We start from the raw sequence: 10,418 nt of genomic DNA, 5'->3' as shown, positions 1-10,418 counted from the left end.
ATTGTAATAAACACTTTCTTCAAATCATAATAAAGAAAATAAAAGCAACTGTTATAATTTCCGGAAAATAAATAATTATTTAACTTCGTAAAATCATATTGTTATAATAAAAGGTAGTATAATTTCAAAATAACCATGAAAGTGGTTCACGTCACATGCACTCTTTTGAAAAAAAAAATTGTTATTTCCGTACGTAAATCTTATTTAAAATTTATCACATTAGTTCTTCGAAGGTCACGAACGAAATCCCTGATTCCAGTCTTAACTTACCGACGGACAAATTCGATATTTGTAAATATTGAATCTTTATTATATTTGTTGATATTTTAGCTTTCGGAGTATATTAATTATTACAGATAATAAATTATCAAAAATCAAAATGATCTCCTGATAATTAAAAATCTTATCCAAGAAATACAGACCATGTTGCTATACATGTTTGACTGGTTTATGTAATTTTAGTTTAGATTCAATGAATTCTACGTTGATCAACCATCCTTCGTTTTCTGATGATGTGTGGTCTCAAATTTGAACAGACACCGGCTGTCTTTACCCGACCCGTAAACCAATAATGAGTTACTTAATGAGGATCTTATATAAAAATCCTGAGTTTTTCTTTTTTCTAAATAATATGTTAATCCCTAGCTCAAATATATTTAATTAGTAGATCTCCATTTTTTGTAATTTTATCTATTTATTTATAAAATATAGTAGATTTTTATTTTCAAAATACAATTTTAACAAGTCGCCCAAATAACACTTTGATTTGGTGAGCACTTTAATTTATTTGTGCTCCAACAATACACATGCCGCCTCTGCCCAACATATATATAATTTTGAAATGCTGCCTAGATTTATATATATATATATTTGCTATGTTGTATAGTTTCGATAGATAACACCAATAATATGTCATATTCATATCGGATGTAATGAAACTGCATGTCCAATAGATATGTCTTTATCTCATCAACACTCATATAGATAAAACCGAAAATGTACATCATAACAAAATTATATATATGTGTGTGTGTTTGTACGCAGACATATATGAGATATAAAAGTAAATATATATGACAGAAAATTATTATATGAATGGCCAGGTTCAATAGCATGTGTGGCGGCAACGTAAGTGATGGAACAGACCAATAATTTGATCCAAAGGAAGAAGCCATGGCCAAATCAATCCCATACGCCAAAAAGAAAAGGGAAAAGGCAATCCCATTCATGGCTTCTCGATAACTCTTCCTGGTTTGTAGGCCAAAATGAATTAATGTTTTATAGTGTAGTTTATTTAATCAATTATTCACATAAAAAAGAAAATAAAATAAACACACGAATATTGTCGAGGAATTAGTTTGTCCCTCTGAAATTTTTAATTTTAGTACAATTCATATTGAGTATTACTTTATAACTCAAATTGCTCACGTTTTTCTAGTTGCCTTGTTTCACTTGCTAAAACAAAATTCACGGATGACATGCACTTTCACGAAAATCAAATGCACCTAGTCATAGTTGCAGGTGGGACAATAGTTTAGTTATTAATGGACAAATAATTTAAATTAATCATATAAGAAAAAAGATAATATTTCAAAAAACATAATCACAACACATACACTTATATATCTATCCATATCTAAATATTTTAAAATTTGAGGTAATATTTAATGATAATATACTTAAACATCATATATTGTCCCAAATATTGATCTTTTTAAGTGACAAAATTAAGAGTTATTGTTCATTCTCATATAAATATCTTATGCGACGGTCTCATGCACGAGTCTATATTCGTAAGATTGATTGATAATGTCTATATTTACATTGAAAATTAATATTTTTGACATAAAATTAATATTTTTCATGAATCCAAATCAGATTAGAGATTAGTTTCATAAAATTAACACGTGAAACAATCATATATGAGTTTTCATATTAAAATTTCTACTTCAATACAAGGAGAACCACGTGCATGTAACGAGCGATGTTAATCTATTAAGAACATATTGATCAAATGAGTATTTTGGTATGATAATATAGTAAAATAATTTCTTTAGATTAAATTTTATTGTTTCGAACGTAATTAAATTTTTGTTGATTGTTTTTTTTTATAGAAATTTTCCCTAATTATAATAACCAAAAATTTAATGACCAAATTAACAAACTAAATTAAGTATCCTTTTCAAATGCTAATATTCATGCATGCACATCGAAAAGCAGAGGAAGAGATGCAAAAACTTGTGTGAGACGGTCTCACGGGTCGTATTTTGTGAGATATCTTATTTAGGTCATCTATGAAAAAATATTACGTTTTATGCTAAGAATATTACTTTTTATTGTGAATATCGGTACAGTTAACCCGTCTCATAAATAAAGCTTCGTGAGGCCGTCTCACAAAAGTACTTGCTCGGAAGAGAATGCATCCAACTTTTATGGGTAGTGGGTTCAATTGTGTACCTGCCCCCCTTACTGAAACACACTTATAGGTCTCTATCCATCTACGAATACTTTATTTTATTTTAATTTTTTACCCTTCTTTGAAAGGCCTACAAAGCCAGTGATGATCGTGCAAGGATAATATATATTAGATCCAAATGCATTTTTATTTTTATTCAAAAAAATATGATATGATTATATCCTCTACGTGACTTACAATCCAAGCATTAGTTTCCCTGAAATGTAATTTAAAATATGGAAATTTTTATTATTATCTATACTATGTTATTAAATTTAAGATATCTAGAGTTTGTTTTTTGATAAACCAACTAATATTTTTTTCCCCTCAAAATTACAAAAAATTCTATTATTTGTTTAATAAAAATGTCATTAAATTTTTTTGAGTAAATTTGCATCTTATTATTAATAAAATATGTTTTGTCTTTATATATATTTTGAAATTTTAAATTAAATAATCATATAATTTATTATAAAATACAATTTTAAAATTTTAATGTAATTTTTAGAATTCACAAAAAAATTATTTTAATACCAAATTTATTTAATATGTGTATGTATGAACATTAGTAGTATATTATAAATAATTGGATATTATTTTTATATTATTTTTTTCATCATGAAAATGATGATTAATTTGAAACTCGATATGTAGAAAACAGCTGAGGCCTAGAACTCGGAATTTTATGGGCCAAGGCCTCTAACGGCAGAGGACCTGGGCCTGATTCAATGCGGGAATACGGGTGGATCATAAGCTATGTTCGAATTTACTTCGTTACTAATTATAATCCGACTCGCCATATATAATTTCTTAACTCCACCTACCGCTCCTTTTTCAATAATATATATATATTGTTTTGAAAATTTCGATTAAGTTATAATATTTTAAAAAATTAAAAATGACATGAGGATTTGATGAGATAATTATTTTTCATTATTATAAAATATTAAAATTTAAGCATGTTCAATAAAATCAAATATACATTATAATTAAAAGTGTGAAATGGTAATTTTGAAATTTTTTAAAAAAATTCACTAAAATAATTACTATTTAACTCTATTGTTTTATTAATAATAAATAGTACATATATTTTTTTAAGAAGAATATTACGAATATATTTTTTTAACCAAAAGACTAAAAATATTTTTAGTAAACTTTAAATCTTATTTTTCTACGTTGCTGATTATGTACATGATCCGGAATAGAATAAAATTGGTTTATGTTTATTTTTAAAAAATTATAATTTTGATTTTTTTTATAAAATTTCGATATTTTATATTTTTTAATTTCAATTATAGCTGTGTAACTTTCATTTTTCTAACAATTTTAAATTTTATATTACTTGTTAAATCCATCACATCCAATTGAAAAAATGAAAAATAATATCCATAGAGGTTAGAATTGAAATTTGACGATATATTGTACACAAATATATACCTATAATTTTCAATATATAGGTATATATACACCTATAAAAATGGTAAACGCATCTTTTATTTTTTTGGGCGGACCTTTCGAGGACAACTTTGCCCTTCGGCTTTCGTCCCTTTCAAGTTTCACCAACTCCTAGCTAGTAGCTATAAAGACACAAGAGCGAAACAAGGACCCGAGGATTCGTTACTCCAAAGTGAAGTGTGTTGAGACTTGATTTTCGATGGCAGCTGCTGCATTGGTTTCTAACGGCGATGTCAAAGCTCCTTTCACCGGCCGGTACGCGGCTGTGTACAGTGAAGTGCAGAATACGCGCCTCGATCATCCTCTTTCCCTTCCCTCTATCCTCAAAGCCCCCTTCAAAGTTGTTGACGGTCCACCTAGCTCCGCCGCAGGAAATCCAGGCATACACATATGCTCATATTAATATAAGTATTTTTCATTTACATGAATGTCATGTGGATGTTGTTGAATCCTTGTTTTTTTTGTCGGAAGAGAATTTTCGAAACCTCGCTTGTGAGCTTGGTTAGTTTTAACAGTCAAGAACTCTGTGATGAGGTATTGTGTGATCTGATGGTCATTTTTGGAGGAGGGTGAGGTGACGTTATTTTGCAGCATTTGGATTATGGAAAAACCCGTACAAATTTGAATGAAAAAGCGATTTCAGTTCTTTGCTACCAAATACCGCAGCGTCTATATGTCTTTGTTCCAAAGTTTGTTCTTGCATGATTTGAGTTGAAGATCCTGATGCAAAGTTGCGTTCATATATTTTGTTCGTTTTGCTAAATGGTTAGCGGATTAAGTAGTATACATAGAGTGAGCATTGAATGTTGGATTATTATCTCGGTAATGCATTAGTAAAATTTTTTGCTCTGACGCTGATATTTCTTTGATCCGTAAAATTTTTTGCTCTGACGCTGATATTTCTTTGATCCGTGAGACAAATGAAAAAAGATGTAAAAATAAATTAATGGCCTATTTCTTGGAGACCATACACTCCTGATTTCTCATTGTTGTTTTAAATAGTTTGAATCTATGTTTCAAAGCTGTCCATCGGTTCAAATTACCGGTCAGGACTCAGTAGTACTGGGAGATGTGGATTATATATAAGTTGATGGTTTGCTTTATTGCAGATGAGATAGCAAAATTGTTCCCTTACCTCTATGGACAACCATCAGCAACCTTGGTGCCTGGAGATTTGAGTTTGGTTCAGGATTTGAAGATCGGAGTGGTTTTATCGGGCGGCCAAGCCCCAGGAGGACATAATGTTATTTCAGGGATATTTGGTAGGGATTGATTTATTCACCATTTTTTGAGGTAAAATGATCTTGCCGATTGATATATTCAACAAAATGTGCATGCATGCTAGATTATTTGCAGGATTATTGCAAAGGAAGCACATTGTATGGATTCAGAGGTGGACCTGCAGGAATAATGAAGTGCAAATATGTGGTCTTGACATCACAGTTTATTTATCCATATAGAAATCAGGCAAGTTCGGTTCTTAAGTGAATTGCTACTAGCATTGATTTTTCCTTGTAGTTTAATAAGTTATTACAGGGAAGAGAGACTGGCAAAACTGAAAATTTGAGATTTGACATCATCATATTGAAAAGCCACGAGTTGTTTTAATTCTGGATGAGTTTTTTTCCCTTTCCTTTCCAGATGTTTTTTGTTTGCCTGATTTATTTTTCGTTTAGATATGCTAATCTGGTGTTATAATACACTTGCATTTATACATTTTCAAGGATTAAGATCTATATGCAATTGTTGTCCCATGTATCTGTTGAGTGACTATTTTGTGGCTTTTTCCCTTATCGAGGCACTTTTTTTAAAAAAAGTTGCGGCATTAACACAGTCAAAGATTAGCCAAGTCAATGTGTAAATTGTTCACGTCATGCAGTAAGATGTGTTCATAGTAAACCCGTGAAATTATTTCAGGGAGGATTTGATATGATTTGCAGTGGAAGAGATAAAATTGAGACTCCCGAACAGGTTTAGCTATAAATTTGATGCTTGGTAAACTTTACCCAGATAATCCTTTATCTTTATAAGGCTGAATGCAATATTAAATCTGGTGCAGTTTAAACAGGCCGAGGAAACAGCCATCAAGCTGGATTTAGATGGACTTGTTGTAATTGGTGGAGATGACTCAAACACAAATGCCTGCCTTCTGGCTGAAAATTTTAGGCACAAAATTTCCTAAAAATAGATAGCTTCAACTTTCTTCTGTTAATGTATCTGTAGGTTTATAATTGTTGTATTAATTTTGTCTCCTCTTCATTTTTAATATTTTTCAGGAGCAAAAATTTGAAAACTAGGGTAATTGGATGTCCAAAGACCATTGATGGTGATCTGAAATGCAAGGAGGTTCCAACAAGTTTTGGGTTTGATACTGCATGCAAGGTGATCTTTTAAAATTTATTCTTTTGGTTTCACCTGTATGATCCTATTATTTATCTTATGCATAGAACCGGCGTCCATGTTTTTCTTATCAATGATGGTTTGCCTTTACAACATGATATACTTGTGAGAATTAGTGAAAGTTAACTTGAGAAAGAGTCCGTGTAAAATTCGTATCTAAAATTCTTCTTTGGCAGGAGTCTTACAGAAATTGATATCTTGTGGTTGCGTCACAACATGTCTTTTTTGTTCCCTATTTCATTTTACTTATTTTTAATAGCATCTCTAACACGTTTTTAAAAATACTCCTGCAGATATATGCGGAAATGATTGGGAATGTTATGGTAGATGCTCGTTCAACGGGGAAGTACTACCATTGTATGGAACACTTGTCAAAGATAATAAAAAAATTAAAAGCTTCACATTTCTGAGAATTCAGCTCTTAGGCGATGTAGCCAGTTAGAATTGTAAATAGAGCTGGGTCGACAGCATTTAACTTGTCTTTTATAATCAGTTTCCTAGCTAGAGGTCATTATCTCGTCAAAATTTCAATTTTTTAAAAGTCTACAGTTCATATAATGCTACCTTACATGTAGTTGTTCGGCTGATGGGGCGTGCCGCTTCTCACATTACGTTGGAGTGTGCTTTGCAAACACACCCAAATATCACTCTTATTGGAGAAGAGGTTACCTCTCTTCTTGTTTCTCATGTTGCTTGCCTCATTTATTTTACATTGATTTGTAACGGTGCAAAAGACGAGACATTAATTGAGTACACATTTTTGTTCCATCTAATGTTTGATTCGTTCGGCAAATTACTTGATTTATAAATCATTTGGTTATCCATATATGTTGATTCATTATTCTTACATCATACATAGTTTATCATCTCACGAGTCATACAGTATCATATAGTTTCAATAACTTTCAAATGCTACTCTGATGAGGAAGTTCTTAGTTCTGGAACCCTATAAAAAATATTAGCATATTACTACATCTAGTTTTTCTTAATGATTAAATTGCATATGATTTACAATGACTTCTTAATATTCCTCAGAACTCCAAAAGGCAAAACAATTGTTGCTGATGAGTTCAATCTTGCTGTAGGTTGCTGCTAACAAACAGACCCTTAAACATGTTACAGACTACATTGCTAATGTGGTATGCAGACGAGCCGAACTCAGTTATAACTACGGTATTATACTTATACCAGAAGGGCTTATAGATTTCATACCAGAGGTAAATCTGGGTTTTCTGAAACATGTTAATGACTACATTTCTCAAACCATGTTGCTGCTTTTGTATGGATCTATTTCTTTTTGCTGATATTAGTTCTGTACCTCGTACTTATTTACAGGTTCAGCATCTCATAGCAGAATTGAATGAAATTTTGGCCCATGACATCATAGATGAAGCTGGTGTTTGGAAAGAGAAACTCACTCCTGAGTCTCTTCAGCTCTTTAATCTCCTACCCCCAGCAATCCAGGATCAATTGATGCTTGAGAGAGATCCACATGGAAATGTCCAGGTATATGCATTGCATCCTTATTTTAATATATATTTTTGCCTTATGTTTCGAACTTGTGTTACAAATAATTTTATTCTGTGCCTACAGGTTGCCAAAATAGAAACTGAGAAAATGCTTATTCAAATGGTTGAAACTGAGTTGGAATCAAGGAAGAGAACAGCTGGATACAAGGGTCATTTCAAAGGACAGTCTCACTTCTTTGGGTACTTTCTGTTTCTATACCTGCGACAATTTTATTGATGTTTTTATTCTCTTATGACATATTTTTCTCTGCAATAGAATTACTGTTTCTCCTAAGGGCAATATACACTCTCTGATCTTGTGTTCACAGCTCGACAGATTACCTGTGTTTTCCTCTTTAATAATTATTATATTCGCACAATATTTTCTTGACCGATATCTTGCATATGTATAATTTTCAATTCAGATACGAAGGAAGATGTGGTTTGCCTACTAATTTTGATTCCATGTACTGCTATGCTTTGGGTTATGCGGCTGGAGCACTGCTTCAAAGTGGGAAAACGGGATTAATATCTTCAGTATGTGACTTTATCGTTTTAGTTTTATTTTTAAAATTTTTTGTTTAGTGAACTTTCAGATTAGGTTTCTGTCTTGAAATCCGCTTTAATTTTAAAAATAATAATCATTTAAAGGTGGGAAACTTGGCTGCTCCAGTGGGTGAATGGACTGTTGGTGGAACACCGCTGACTTCCCTAATGGACGTTGAAAGGAGACATGGTATTCTCATGTTTTGCACCTTGTATTTTATCAAGTAATGCTCCTCGCATGAGAAGATCTATTCCCATGTGATTGTCTTTACCTCATCCCAGAATGATCAAGAAATCCTCTACATGAGGAGTCTTTGATGTTAAAATCATATGCCTTGTTTGATTTTTACTCAAAACTTGTTCTGCGTTGCAGGTAAGTTTAAACCTGTGATAAAGAAAGCAATGGTTGAGCTAGAAGGTGAGATTTTATGGCACATTTTACATCTTTTACTTTTTGAATTTGCATTCGGCCGTATGACTTACCAGCTTGCAATTTCATGTTGTCAAACGTTACATGTTTAACGACCGTGTTGCACTCAATATCTGTGTGATTCTTTGTAAACACAGCAAAACTGATACTAGCAGGACATACTTCAAGAATCAGTTTACTTAGTTTATTGATTACTCTTCAGGTGCCCCATTCAAGAAGTTTGCATCCTTCCGAGAAGAGTGGGCTCTACAGAACCGATATTTGAGTCCTGGTATGCTTCTTCAATGAGAAATCATTTTGCTAAGTTCTAGAGCAATAATTTGACTGGTTTTGCATTACCATGATTACAGGTCCCATTCAATTTTTTGGCCCAGCATCTGATAAAGTCAATCACACCTTGCTAGCTGGAACTTGGAGCTCAAGTATAAATGTGAGTACCCTGTTCTTAGCTAGACGCAGCAAGTAGTTGAGCATCATGAGCTTTACTTTACTCTCAAGTCTCAACAGGCAAGAGCTATATTTGCTCGTTTTTTTTTTTTTTTTGAAAACTGTATTTCCCTGCATAATGATGGTTCTTTCGAACCATATCTATTTTTCAGACATTTCGGTTGGAATAAAATGCGAAATAATCTCAAGCTTGAACTCATAATCACAAGATTCTTTTAAGGCTTTTTATATTGTGCATCCAAAGGCGAGTGGTGCAATTGTCCTGACTATGAGTGTAAACGAACGAATCGAGCCGAATGTAACTTTAATTTGACTTCGACTCGAATTAAGTATATTTGAGTTCGAGATCGGTTTGAAACTTAATTTTTTTGCTTGAGTTAGGCTCGAAATGATGTTTAAGTTCGAGTTTAGCTTGAAATGTTTGAATATATTTACGAGCTATTCAAACTATTTTCCAGACATTAAAGTTCGAGGATGAACGTTTGAAAGCTCGAAAGGCTTGAAATGCATGTATATTTAATACATAATTATATCATATTATATTAATAAAATATTATACTAACTATCAAACAAAATATTTTTTTCTCGAGTTCGACAAAAAAATTCGAACATATTTGAATTCTGTTCGAGTTCGATCAATTCGATTAGTTTACTGCCATCGTCCTAACTAACTCCCGCCGCTGCCTAAATCAAATCCTCACAAATTTCACATCTACTTACCAAGTCTCCTTCACACATATAAATTGATTAAAAACCCATTTGCCCGTACATACATTTAATACCTATGTACATGGTCTAACTGGTTAGAACCCCGTGAGATGCGAAGAAAAGTCCATCACAGTTTTTTTTTTTTGTTCCAAATCATTGCCTTCAAATCCGTCTAGTACGCAAGAAAATCATTGCTACCCTACTGTCCGATTACAGCAAACCTGTCTTATTCTGGCTATTTGGAGAATATGACAAAAGGTTGTAATAGACAATAGCTGAGGATATGTTGTTATTTCGACCAGACCATAAACATGCTCTTCTTTATTTGGTTTGGCTACCTTTATGATCGAAATAGATGACAAGAGAAGACCTGCTGCAGATCGCAGCTTCAATCGCACAACGGGTTTGGTATATGTTTGATGATGATCTGCCTTAGCTTGTGGACATTATCTTTAAGAGAGAATATTTT

General features: G+C 32.2%; 1 pseudogene; it reads left to right on the top strand.

Moving 5' to 3' along the window:
• Window positions 1-4,032: 4,032 nt before the first annotated feature.
• Window positions 4,033-9,460, top strand: LOC142519159 (pyrophosphate--fructose 6-phosphate 1-phosphotransferase subunit beta-like; annotated as a pseudogene).
• The last annotated feature ends 958 nt before the right edge of the window (window positions 9,461-10,418 follow it).

Source organism: Primulina tabacum, chromosome 11 (assembly GCF_025594145.1).
Source record: "Primulina tabacum isolate GXHZ01 chromosome 11, ASM2559414v2, whole genome shotgun sequence".
Classification (NCBI taxonomy): domain Eukaryota; kingdom Viridiplantae; phylum Streptophyta; class Magnoliopsida; order Lamiales; family Gesneriaceae; genus Primulina; species Primulina tabacum.
Note: the sequence above shows the minus strand (reverse complement) of the source record. Positions and strands in the feature narration are given on the sequence as shown.